Source organism: Podarcis muralis, chromosome 16 (genome assembly GCF_964188315.1).
Source record: "Podarcis muralis chromosome 16, rPodMur119.hap1.1, whole genome shotgun sequence".
In the NCBI taxonomy this organism is placed as follows: Eukaryota; Metazoa; Chordata; class Lepidosauria; order Squamata; family Lacertidae; genus Podarcis; species Podarcis muralis.
Window position 1 is genome coordinate 19,079,564 of NC_135670.1, and position 12,450 is coordinate 19,092,013.

The 12,450-nt window shown below is 45.6% G+C and overlaps 1 protein-coding gene across 3 annotated transcripts in view; it reads right to left on the reverse strand.

The window, feature by feature from the left end:
• SPTBN2 (spectrin beta, non-erythrocytic 2) overlaps positions 1-12,450 on the reverse strand; it is a 95,109-nt gene that overhangs the window by 65,354 nt on the left and 17,305 nt on the right. For 2 of the 3 annotated variants that reach the window (XM_028710195.2, XM_077920272.1), the window contains exon 2: positions 2,971-3,074. The exons of the other annotated variant lie outside the window; for it this stretch is intronic. The gene's annotated coding sequence lies outside the window, so the exon portion shown is untranslated. The remainder of the gene's footprint in view (positions 1-2,970; positions 3,075-12,450) is intronic. 3 annotated transcript variants of the gene reach the window in all.

Consider the following 12,450-nt stretch of genomic DNA (forward strand, 5'->3'; position numbering starts at 1 on the left):
AGTCAAATGTTCCCCACTCTTAAGGTAAAATGCTCAGGAGCCACTTATATACCTCACAAGCTGGGCAGCTGACATAATTTGTTCCCAGGGACCGTTCCCACTAAATCAGGGGTGGGGAATCTTTTATTTACTGGGGGTTGCATTCCCCAGTAAATAAAAGAAATCACAAACTGGGGGGGGGGGGGGGGTTTGCATACCAGCAGAGGGCGTGGCCAGATGCCAAAGTGGGTGGAGCCACAGGTGGAACTCTTACCTTTGAATCGTAGGCTACATTCCAACCATGGAAAGTCAGAGGTATCTACACACAATTAGACAAACACAAACCATCTTCCTTCCAGAGAAGCAAGAGACATTGTCACAAAAGCACTAGCGGAAGATGTGGCCTGGGAGAGTCTTGAGAGACCTGTAGGGTGACATTAGGCCACCTGGGCTTGAAATTCCCCACTCCTGCCTTATAGTTACCGGTTTGTTTGTTTTTTCATTTATGGAAGGACAAGGTGTGAATTTAACAAAATATGCCCCACATCAAGTCTTTGGGCTATTGTTCTGCTTGCCAAGACACAGCCGTGGGATGGTGCCCACAAGTCTGCAGCCCTGCACGAAGGAGATGTATCCATCAACGGCAGCTGTTTCCCCTAGGACAGGTAGAACCCATTACGGCTGGCACCAGGAGCAAGTGAGCGGATCTCAGGTTGTGGTGTGTGAGTTGGCAGGTGGCCTTCAGCCCCAAACACCGCTCACCCTGGGAGAAAATTACTTCTCTTCTCTGTGCTAAGTGGTTTTCCAAGGAGAGAAAAATCTAAAAGCAGTCCATCAGTTTCCCAAAGGACCATCAAGAAAGCATCGCACGAGTTTATGCAGGCTGCATTCCTTAACTCCCAAAAAAGAATGAACCAAACTGAAGTTTTGTTTTCTTTAACAGCACCTCTGAAGCTGTGGCATTTGCTCTCCAGCTCAGGGACAGGCAACCAGTGCCCCCTCACCGGCCAATTCTTGCCCACAAAGCAGATATTAAAAGGACTACTGTATTTTTTAATCCAAGGTGTGGCCACAATCTTGCAGTTTTATTTGCAAGCAAAGGACCAAGTTTTCCAGTACAACTTTTTGGTTCCTGAAATTCATTCCGATTGTGCAGATAAAATATCACAGATAGAATTCCAAAGGATGTGTTGTTAGTGTGTGAAAACAGGCAAGACCCAAAGACCCCAGGCATGTACCTCCAGATGGTGGAGACGTTAGACGCCATCCTGGTGCCTGGGCATCTTCACTTGGTTGCAAGAGGCCGATAGCCTGGTGCAAAATGTGCCTGGCGAATTTTGAAAGCTGCTGCAGAACACTGTGGTGGTTAGGTACTCTAACCACTACACCACATTTTCCGACACCTTAGGAATAATAGAAGCTGCCTTGCCCAGAGCCAGATGACTGGTCCACCAAGCTCAGCACTGTCTAAACCATGGGGAGGGAGGGAAACCTTGGGGCTGGGAGGCAAATGCGGACCTCAAAGCCTTTCTATCTGGCCCTCGGGATGCTCCCTCCTCAGCCATAATTCTTTCACTCACAGAGTATCTACAAGCATTCCAAGGCTCTACAGGTTAAACTCTCAGGTGGTCCTGTTTTGCACCTTCCTTGAGTGTTTTGACCTGGCTGGGATGCACCCTTGGACTCTGATAAGGCTTCTTGCTTGTCTGAATGGAGGACAGAGGGGCGTACAATTCAAACTGCTGGTTTTGACCTATAAAGCCTTAAACGGCTCAGGACCGCAATACCTCAAGAACCGCCTCTTTCCATATGAACCTACCCAGACCCTGGGATCATCTTCTGAGGCCCTCCTTTGTGTGTCCCCTCCTCTAGAGGTTCAGAGGGTGTCAACACGAGAACGGGCCTTCTCTGCAGTGGCTCCTCCTCAGGGAAGTTCACCTGGCGCCTCCCTTATACACCTTTAGGCGCCAGGCAAAAGGTTCCTTTGTCATCAGGCCTTTGGTTGATCCGAATTACCTCCTATGCCCTTTTAAAATGTGTTTTTTTTGGGGGGGCAGGGGCTATTGGGTTGTTGTTTTTATTTTTATTAGGTATTTTGTGGTTTTATATCTTGATTTTGTGGTTTTATATCTTGATTTATAAGGCGGTATATAAATTCAAATAATAATAACAATAAGTGTGTGTAGAAACTAGCCAATGGAACCAAGGAAAAAATAGCACTGCCTCTATCCCCTCCCACCACTGGCATGTGAGCCCCAGAAAGCTGTCCAGAAGGGAATATAGTCTACACTGCCTGGCAATGCAGATTTAGAATGGACTACTTCCCACTCCTGCCAAGAGATGGCAGGAAGTGAACCAGGGAACTTCTGCATGCCAAGCAAGGCGTCTACCACCATGCTATGGCCCTTCCACTTCTTGCAAAAACCCTCTCCCCCGCCAACAGAAAACCCCCACCTGGAGCCAGCACTGTTCATTTGACTCTACACTGACTGGTAGGGATTGAACCCCTCTGAATGCAATGCAGCTCCTCCCATGAGTTTCAGGACGGAAGGGGGGAAATCTTGAACTAACCGTACAAATCCATGCATAACATGTACAGTGGTACCTCGGGTTACAAACGCTTCAGGTTACAAACTCTGCCAACCCGGAAGTAGTTGCTCCGGGTTGCGAACTTTGCCCCAGGATGAGAACAGAAGTTGCGCAGCAGCAGCGGGAGGCCCCATTAGTGAAAGCGCGCCTCAGGATAAGAACGGTTTCGGGTTAAGAACGGATCTCTGGAATGAATTAAGTTCGTAACCCGAGGTACCACTGTACTCTAACATTGTGCTATGACCCTGCCCAGCCACACACGCAGGAATGATGAGTGAGCCATTCTCGCTCCTGGCCTGCCCCACCCTGCAGGGCTGTTGTAATAATTCTTTAATAAAAGGAAAGCATTGTTTCGTATCCACCTCATCCAAGTTTAAGGCACAGCTGCCAGACCCCACTTACACAGAAAGTCAGCCTGGTTCTGCCAATCTGAATGCCACGCTGTCCGAGTATTCAGCTCCCCCTGGCTGGGTGTCTGTTCGAGAGCTTGTTCTTTATACAAGGACCTGTAACACACAAACACAGAGAGGAGAAATGTGTAGCCTCTTTACTTGATTATTAACCCGCACCATTCTCAAGGAGGTCGGCAACAACGCACTTTAAACACATTACGTACAATGCCCAAATTCGTTTGCTTCACAAGAGTTGTTGCCTGAGAGTCCCTTCCTTCACTCGCTGAACGGTGGATGTCACAGAACATCCACAAACATTTTAAGTCTTCATGGGGAAGATATCAGCAAAAGAATGTTAATAAACAGTATTGCTTCTGTGTGGCCAAGTGAAAGGTCAGCTGCCCACAAAAGGATTTGTTTGGGGGGCAGGAAAAGAGAAGTCAGGCCTGTCTACTCAGAAGTAAGTCCTACTGAGCTCAATAGAACTTACTCCCATGTAAATGTGTATAGGACTGCAACCTTAGAGCTTAAGAGAATGGAGGTCAGGAAACCAAGGAGATAATGTTGCTGTGTAAGAACGTAAATTTCATATTGGAGTACTGTGTCCGGTTCTGGTTAGCACATCTGAAGGAGGACCACCACAAACTAGATTGTGTCCAGAGGATGATGACATGTATGGCAAGGAGTCTGAAAATATGGCCCTAATAGTTAAAATGTATTGGTACGTTTAGCCTGGGGAAGAGAAGATTAGGCCTAGGGGTAGGCGATAGCTGTCATCAAATATCTGAAGGGCTGTCACACAAATGGTGGAGCAAACAGGGCCCTTCCTGCTCTAAAATTCACCCGTCCTGAATTGATCCAACCAAATATTTAGCTGTAGATTTGCAGAATATATTGATTATAAACAGAGACAAATAGGCTGTGAGCTGAAACGCAGCTAGGTTCCTTTTCTCAGTTTTGATCTAATCTCATTTGGGGAGGAAATGCATCAAACTGCAAGTATTCCATTAAAAAACAGCAGGATAAATATGGATTGTCGCTAACACCCTGGGTCCGCTGCTTCCCAAACCAGCAATGGAAGCACACTGGGAGCAGAGAAAACAAAGAGTCTGTGCACACATACCAGGAAGGCAGCCGTTATATACCGGTACACAAGAGGTATGTAAGAGGAAGAGAGCCATTAAAATATTACAAGTAGATTAAACAGCATCATATCTTGCATTGTATGAGGAGTAGCTTCCTCCCTGCAGCTGGGCAGGGCCCACAGGCGATGTTAAGCAAGGCTGCAAGCAAGACTTAACAGGGCAGGGTGCCTTTTTACATAAATGATGGGAGGAGGGCTCAGCTACACTTCCAGTTGTCCCATGCCTAGAAAGCACAGTCAGAACAATTTTCTGCTTTCTAGGCAAGGGTCTGAGCAGTTCTTCCCTTTGACCTGCTGTTTTCCCCCCAGAAAACTCGCTCTTTCGTGATAAATTGGAACAAACAGCAGTCCATGGAAAACCCAGCATTAAACTGCAGGTTTCCCCGGGAGAAAGTGGCTGGGCAAATGGAAGTGCGAGTGAGCCCACAGTGTGATCTGGGTTCAGCTGTTCTGGGAAGCAATCACAAGACAAATAGATTCCCCTCCTTCTGCTTTCGCTGTTTTAAGCATCACAGATAATCCAGCAGTGCCAATAACTGATGCTGTTGTTGCTGCTGCTCGGAGGCAGAGAGCATCCCAATAGGAAATTGCAGGTGGTCTCTCCACAGAGAGGTGGCGGGACATGGCTTGATATCAGAGAAACCAACATGGCACAGTACGGTTGTACACGGCTGGCTCTGCCACGACAAATTTGATTCTGTTTGGTATCTTTTGCATTTAAAATGCCAACAGATCTTTACCCTCACCCCAAACCCTGACTCAAATCTGCTTTGGCAAAGCTCAGCAATAGACCTGGGATAACTCGGTAGGTAAAGCACGAGACTCTTAATCTCAATCTTAATCTCCCAAAAAACAACAAAATGTAGATAGGAATAAAATACCCAGAGGGCAGGGCAGGGCAGAGGGCATGGATTTATCAGATCTTTTTATTTGAGTCCCAAGATCTACCAACCACTCTTCCTTCCTTCTTATAGCTACTACAAACTGCAGACCAAGGTTTCCATCAGCCCCATAATTTTTTCCATTCTCCTGGCTGCCTCTTCCAGGTTTGGTTTCATTGCTCAACCAACCAACCAACCAACCAACTTGCAGATGAGTTCCAATTAATCAAAACCTTGCATACATCCTTTGCAACTGCCTAATGAAATAACCATGTTGCCTAAAAAACAAAACACCCATTGCCACCCCAACAGAGCCAGCGCCTTCCTTCCCCAGAAATATCTGACAATCGGAAGGTTTGGCTGCAAAGGATACACTGGGGCTGCCAGTCAGCAAACCAGCAAGCAGTGTCCACCCCTCCGGAAAATGGAGATCTGGGTCACAGCCCCGATGACTCAGACTCCCTGTGGCAGTTGTGGTGCCAAATCCGGGTCAAGCAGCCAAACCAGGTCACTTGGCTTGCCCTGCCTTCTTATCTTCTGGGGGCTCATGTGCCCGCCAACTCTGCTCCAGGCAAGAAAGAAATCAACACAGAACAGACGGCAGATGCAGCCTTTTGGAAAAGTGACAGGCGGCAAATGTACAGCTGAGGCCGAAAACCGCCGCTGGGGAGTCCGGAGGTAAGTTTTAAGCTGCGATGAAAATGCAGCCTTTGCACAAAGAAAATGCAGACATGCCCACAAGTATTTACAAAACCATTTGCTATCTTCCCGTGTTGCATGTAAACAGAACCCTGCCTTGTTGCAGACAACATTTACTGAATTCTTCGCAATACTAGAATTTGGGGACATCCCATGAAGCTAAATAGCGAATGATTCGGAACAGACAACAGAAGGTAGTTCTTCACACACAGAGTTTAAACTACAGCATTCCTGCCCCTAAGACACAGTGATGGTCAAAACCATCCTGCAGAAACAGGATGCTAGGCCCAATGGGCCTTTGGCCTGGTCTAGCAGGGCTTTCACATGCTCTTGTTTAGGGTTCAAGGGTGCCTAAAAGTGAACTCTTTGCCTGCAAAATGACCCCCAGGTTCTATCCCTGGTATCTCCAGGTAGGGAAGAGGAAGAAACCACCTGGGGTTGTGGCCAACTAAGTTCTACTCAGAGTAGACCCACTGAAATCAATAGGCCTAAATTAGTCAAATAGAACTATCATTGGCTACAGCCCCTCGCCTCAAGCTGTAGGGAGATGCTGGGCTAGAAAGACCCATGAGCTGACTTATTAGAAATCTTAAAACAGTGCAGCCGATGACCCAGACTCAAATACGCCACATTTTTAAAATCCATTTGTTCCAATGCCTCACCCAGGGTCCAAGTCCCTGGAGTCTTGTTATCAGTAGCTAGGCTAAATCCTGGAGTATGAATAACATATTGGGAACTATACTGACGAAGGGCAGTTTAATTTTTTTAAAAAAAATGAATAAATAAGAAAGCTACCTCTGAGCATGTGCAGAGTTCCTTTCCTCCACCACCACCCCTCAACCCCAAGCAGTCCCCTGCCTCAGCACACATTTTGGAGTTCAGGGCAGCCTGCTTCTGACAACACGCTTAGGCAGGCTTTTCAGTTTAAGGATTAAGTCCACGATCCATTACCTAAACACACATGCACAAATCTGATTTCCTCCTTCCCACTTCACATGTTCCAGCTAATTCACAAAGTAGATTTTTAAAAAATAATAATAAATAAATGCTTTTTTAATTTATTTATTTTTAAAAAACGCACCGGCACATTTTTAGCATGTTCACCTTGAGATTTTATCGCTCAGGGCTTTAAAAAAGGAGGCAAGGACTTCCTTTTTCCAAACTGTTCCCACCCTCTAGACTTCGCCTCTGCAAACTTCTGACTGCAGGTCCAGTTTGGCTGCTCGCTTCCCACCCACCCTGCAAAAAAAAGAAACCTTCAGAGGGCAAGAGAGAAAGCTAGCCAATAGTCAAAGCATCCAATTTTGCATTTTACACTGAGGATTTGGAGAGGAAAATTCAGAGTGGGAGAAGCAGAGACAGGAAATCAGCAAACGTGTTCAAAAGTTTAAATACTGTACCAATTTCTTTGCTTATGTTGCCTGATCAACAATTACTCTTTCCGGAATCACCACAAAGCAAGTGGCTTGTGATGCCTTCCCTGGATTTCAGGTTTAGCTAGCTGCCTTATTGGGAGGGGGGAGGAAAACATTAATGTAACCTTCCACACCTCTGGCAATAAGAAATGAGATTTCCCGATACCAGCCGCTATTGTGCCCTGGCTATCAGAAGCATCGCAACACCAAACCTAGGAGCATCAGAGTGGCTAATCCGCAGATTACGTGGGCCAATTGACTAGTTTATTCTTAGCTTTGGACTGCCAAAGGGAGCTTATACTCTTAAGGACTCCAGCTATGGACCTGTACACTGCCTGTGTTTTTTCAACAACAATAAAAAGGACTCCTCCCCACACACCCCGCTCCCGACAACAATGAGGACTAGAATCCTTTTGTTTGTTAAAACAAATAATAAAAAATAGGGATTTTGATTTCACAGGCAGCCAGATTCTATACAGCCCAGAGCTTCTTTTTCAAGGTCTGGAACACAGCAGGGGAGAGAGTCTCCTGAACATGTGCAGAGTGTCCACCATCAACACCTAGTGAGCACTTTAGGGGGAGCAAAGTTACCAGGCCAAAGAGTACGGCTTTCAAAGGAAGGCTTAAGTTCCAGCACTCTTTTTGCAGAAAATGTGCAAAAAGCCTCATTTGATATTTTGCATAAAAGCTACAAGCAGCACATATGTCGCCACCCCAGCAGAGCGGGATTTATTAGCTATGTCCAAACAAATACAGGGATTTCTGCCAATATTCTTCATTGCTGCCCCCCCCATCACCCTGAAAAACCCTTCTCCTTGCACTGCTAATACCATGAAGACTTAATCCAGACACTGATTGGATTGAGAGCCAACAGCAGAAGGGGCCTAAACAGGCACATGAGCCAAGAATGCAGGACATGTTTGCACCGCAAGTGTGAACTCTGCAATCGTTTGCGCTCCCCACTCCAGCAACCTCCAAAAACAAACCCAATTTGAACGGTGCTGCTGGCGTATATAAAATGAAATCCTTCCCCACAACGTCATATATACAACTTTTAATGCAAAAGAGAACACCAAATCAAAGTGTGTAAACCCTTGTCAGTAGTGTCCAGCTCTCCATTGCCAAAAATTTCCCGAATATCACCCCCCCCAAAAGAGGGGAAATAGTACTCAGCCTCAGAACACCTGGAAAGGCAAAGATTCAAAACCTCACTTGAGGTAAGGGGAAATGGTTAACAGCCTATTTTGTGCCACAGGGACACAACACCACAAATCTAGGCCTGAAGGAATACTAAGATGGGCTCGTCGTGGCACGTGTCAGCCCATATTCCCAAAGACGACATGGCGCAAATGTCTGAACGACTGTGGCAGTTCAAAAAAGATTTTAGGGAAGAATGGCTGGCTATAGATACAAGGGGCGTTCATTAAAGATTCCCCCTGACGTACTTCCCCATGGACTGAGACAAATAAAACTGGGCACACTTATTAGTCCATCTCTACATAGCTACCAGCAAGAGTCAAACCCTTCTCCCATCGCTTTATGCAGCTGTGGAGACTTCGTCTGCAGAAGTCGGCAGGTTGCCTCAGAAGCCACAACCTGACCTCAGAAATCAGCATTTCATTGTCTGGAAAAAGCTTGCCCTTCAAAAATACAGTAACTTCATGGTTGGAAAGAGGTGGAAGTCCAATGGTGTGAGGTCAAGAGAATAAGGAAGGTGAGGAAGGATTTCATAGTCACAGGACCGTGCTTCCATCAGCGCATTGTGCGAGTTGTGAATCAAGGCATTATCCTGCAGGAGGCAGACACCTTTGGTCAGCATACCACGCCTCTCGATTTTGATGGCCTTCCACAATTTCTACAGCAGTGAAGCGTAGCATAGCCCAGTAATTGCGGTACCCTTTGCCAGGAAATCCATCACCACTACTCCACGCTGGTCCCAAAAGACCGTGAGTATGACCTTGCCCGCTGGCGGTTGGACACGTGCCTTCTTTGGAGGTGGCGAGGCAGAGTGCTTCCATTGTTTGGACTGGGATTTAGTCTCTGGGTCATAAAGATGGATCCATGTTTCGTCCTGAGTAATTAGTCTGGCGAAGAAGTCATCATGGTTTTCGTGACACATTGCCAAAAGAGCCTGTGAGCATGTGACTTGTTCCTGCTTCTGGAAAGGCGCCAGCAGCGAGGAACCCACCGTGCAGACACCTTTCCCATGTGCAAATGGTCATGGGTGATTTTTTTCTACAGAGCCCACTCTGATCTTGACATCTGCAGCTAGTTGGCGAATGGTTACATGGCGATCCTCTAAAATGGTGGCCTCCACATGCCAGATGGTGTCTTCATCAATGACGGACTGTGGTCGCCCAGGAATGGGATCTGTTCCACCAAAGTCTGATCACACTTGAACTGACAATGCCAGTGCTTGACTACGTCATACGATGGGGCATCTTCCCCATAAGTCCCTTTCATCTCACTGAACGACTCCCGTGGTGTGCGCCCTTTCAAGTACAGGAACCTGATGCTTCAACTGGTTCCATTATCAGACGCTATTCCACATTAGCACCAGTAACAGAGAAACTGTTAGGAGTTCAGAGCTACAAATTACCATGTTACCTATGGAGAGATGTATCATTATACATGTGCAATTTCATCCTCCTACAATAACCGGAAGTGGGTCAGGAGAAATCTTTAATGAGCGACCCTCCTGAAGGTCAATATTAAGGACCTTTCTTAAAAGATCAGTTGGGGGGGTATTTAAACTGCAGGAGTGACCCTTAATCTTGGCCTAAAGCAAAAACTGCCATTGCAGGACTGGAAAAAGCAAGCCCAGAAATCCAAAACCAGGCAATGGACAGCTGGGAGAATCGCAGCTGGTGAAATAATCCGAGGGCGAGAGAGTTGCCGAAATCTGCAGGAAGCCAGGACCTCCTCCCCATTTTTATAACCTGGGCTAATGAGACTTTCACTGAGCTTCAGCTGGAAAGCAAGGATATTGATCGCATTCCTCAGGCAAAAGGCCATTATAATTCCATTTCATTACTTCCAAGTAAAAGAAGATTTAACACAGTTCTTCACCTTACATGGGAAAACCAAATGAAAAATAAAAAAAAAGTCTCTTTCAGGACTTGAGTAATGAAACCCTGGGACGCGGGTGGCGCTGTGGGTAAAAGCCTCAGCGCCTAGGGCTTGCCGATCGAAAGGTCGGCGGTTCGAATCCCCGCGGTGGGGTGCGCTCCCGTTGCTCGGTCCCAGCGCCTGCCAACCTAGCAGTTCGAAAGCACTCCCGGGTGCAAGTAGATAAATAGGGACCGCTTACTGGCGGGAAAGTAAACGGCGTTTCCGTGTGCGGCTCTGGCTCGCCAGATGCAGTTTTGTCACGCTGGCCACGTGACCCGGAAGTGTCTGCGGACAGCGCTGGCCCCCGGCCTCTTGAGTGAGATGGGCGCACAACCCTAGAGTCTGTCAAGACTGGCCCTTACGGGCAGGGGTACCTTTACCTTTACCTTTAATGAAACCCTACAAAAAAGGCTCGAGTTCAAAAAATATATACTGTACTGAAAAACTATGAAACGTGGATATTCAATACCATTTGTTTTTCCTTTTTAAACCGGCAGTAATCAAAGAAGGAACCATGCCAACTGCTACTACTCATGATGAGGGAGCTAGGAAAACGCTTACAGCCCTAAATCTGGGCCAGGATGAAGAGGCAGAACTGGAAATAATGACCAGAATGATCCAGAGAAAGCACAGAACCATCCATACAGCTGGCAGAAGAAACCAAAGAAAAACAAGAAAGAAAAACAAGAAAGAAAAACGGAGAAACGGCAAAAACAATGGCAACCTGAGGAAGCCATACTGTCTGAAACCCAAGCTGAAAGGAAGTGTTTTTATGTCTTCCTCAGAACTGGAGAGTTTAAGTACTTTCTCTTGGTCAGTAAGATGTAATGCAAAAATTATTAAATTCTGTTGAAATAATGGTAAAGTGTCCCTGTAAGTTTACAAGGGACAGAAGAATTGTGGGTACTTCTGTTCTGTCGTTGCTGCTGCCGCTGCACTTATCTTCTTCATTGCAGTAGCGTGCATGCAGCAGAACATTGCTAAATTTTGGTTAAAAGTACATGTGTCATACTTGCTTTCATGGGGTTCTCGTCAACCTAAGAAGGAAGGTCAATCCAGGAGAAGGAAAACTCTGATCCAACCTCCACTGCCTTGTGAGAAAAGCTTCAGGAGTAAATCCTGAGGAAAAATCCATACCCTCATCCAGCAACAGTGCATTGCAATTGCTACAAAAGGCAGGAAACAATATTTTGGGGTCCCACAAGACTCTCAGTGATTTTGAAGCAGTCCATGGGGGGGAAACATTTGGGAACCACTAATCAAGATTACTATTCCCCCCCCCCCACACACACACACATTATCATAACTCATACAGTCTAGCTGATCCAAAAGTCTAGCTGATGCAACTGTTATAAACCAGTAAACTCTCCAGGTCCTTTGGACCATGCTTCTGTTTTCACTACCGTACATATAATGGACTCTCCTCTAAAAACCAGAACACGGAAACTAAACCTGAATCCACTACTTAACATACAGTCGATAAATTGAAGGAAGATTTTATTCTTTCTTAATCAATGACGCTGGAGGCCTTTCTGAATGAAGTCTTAGTGGAGGACTCAGTGAGTGTGGTAAGAGGCCATACAGTATTTGAATTTAATTTCTGAATGAAGTCTTAGTGGAGGACTCAGTGAATGTAGTAAGAGAGGCCATATTATAATTTAATTTCTGAATTAAGTCTTAATGGAGGACTAAGTGAATGTGGTAAGAGAGGCCATATTAGAATTAAATATGCACATCTTAAAAGGTCAAGAGAGGCATCAAAATTTAGTCTCCAAACAGAAATAAAGAAACCTGAAGACACCCACAAATAATCAGGCAACAACAATAAAAAATATGCAGGACATTATTACAAAAGAACAGAATTGACAGGTTTAGAAATTAGGAAGATAGCATATGCAAGGCAATATACTAACCAAAAATTCTATGAGCACACTGATAAAAATTCTTGCTTTTCAACAAGTTCACAAGGACATGATGGAGAGCAACAATACTGAACAGAGACAGTGGGAGAAAAATTGCAAGCATTCCTTTCAGATTAGATGTTCAATCAGATATTCAGATCAGAACAGCAGATATTATGCAAACGAACAAGTATTTAAATGAAGCGAAACTAAATGCTCCAGAAAGGAATCAACGAAAGAAATGAAATAGAACCAATATTGGATGGAGATACTATGAAAGCCTTAACAAAATTAAAGCTTTATAATCCAGTTCTACAAATCCAGGTTTTATAATCCAGT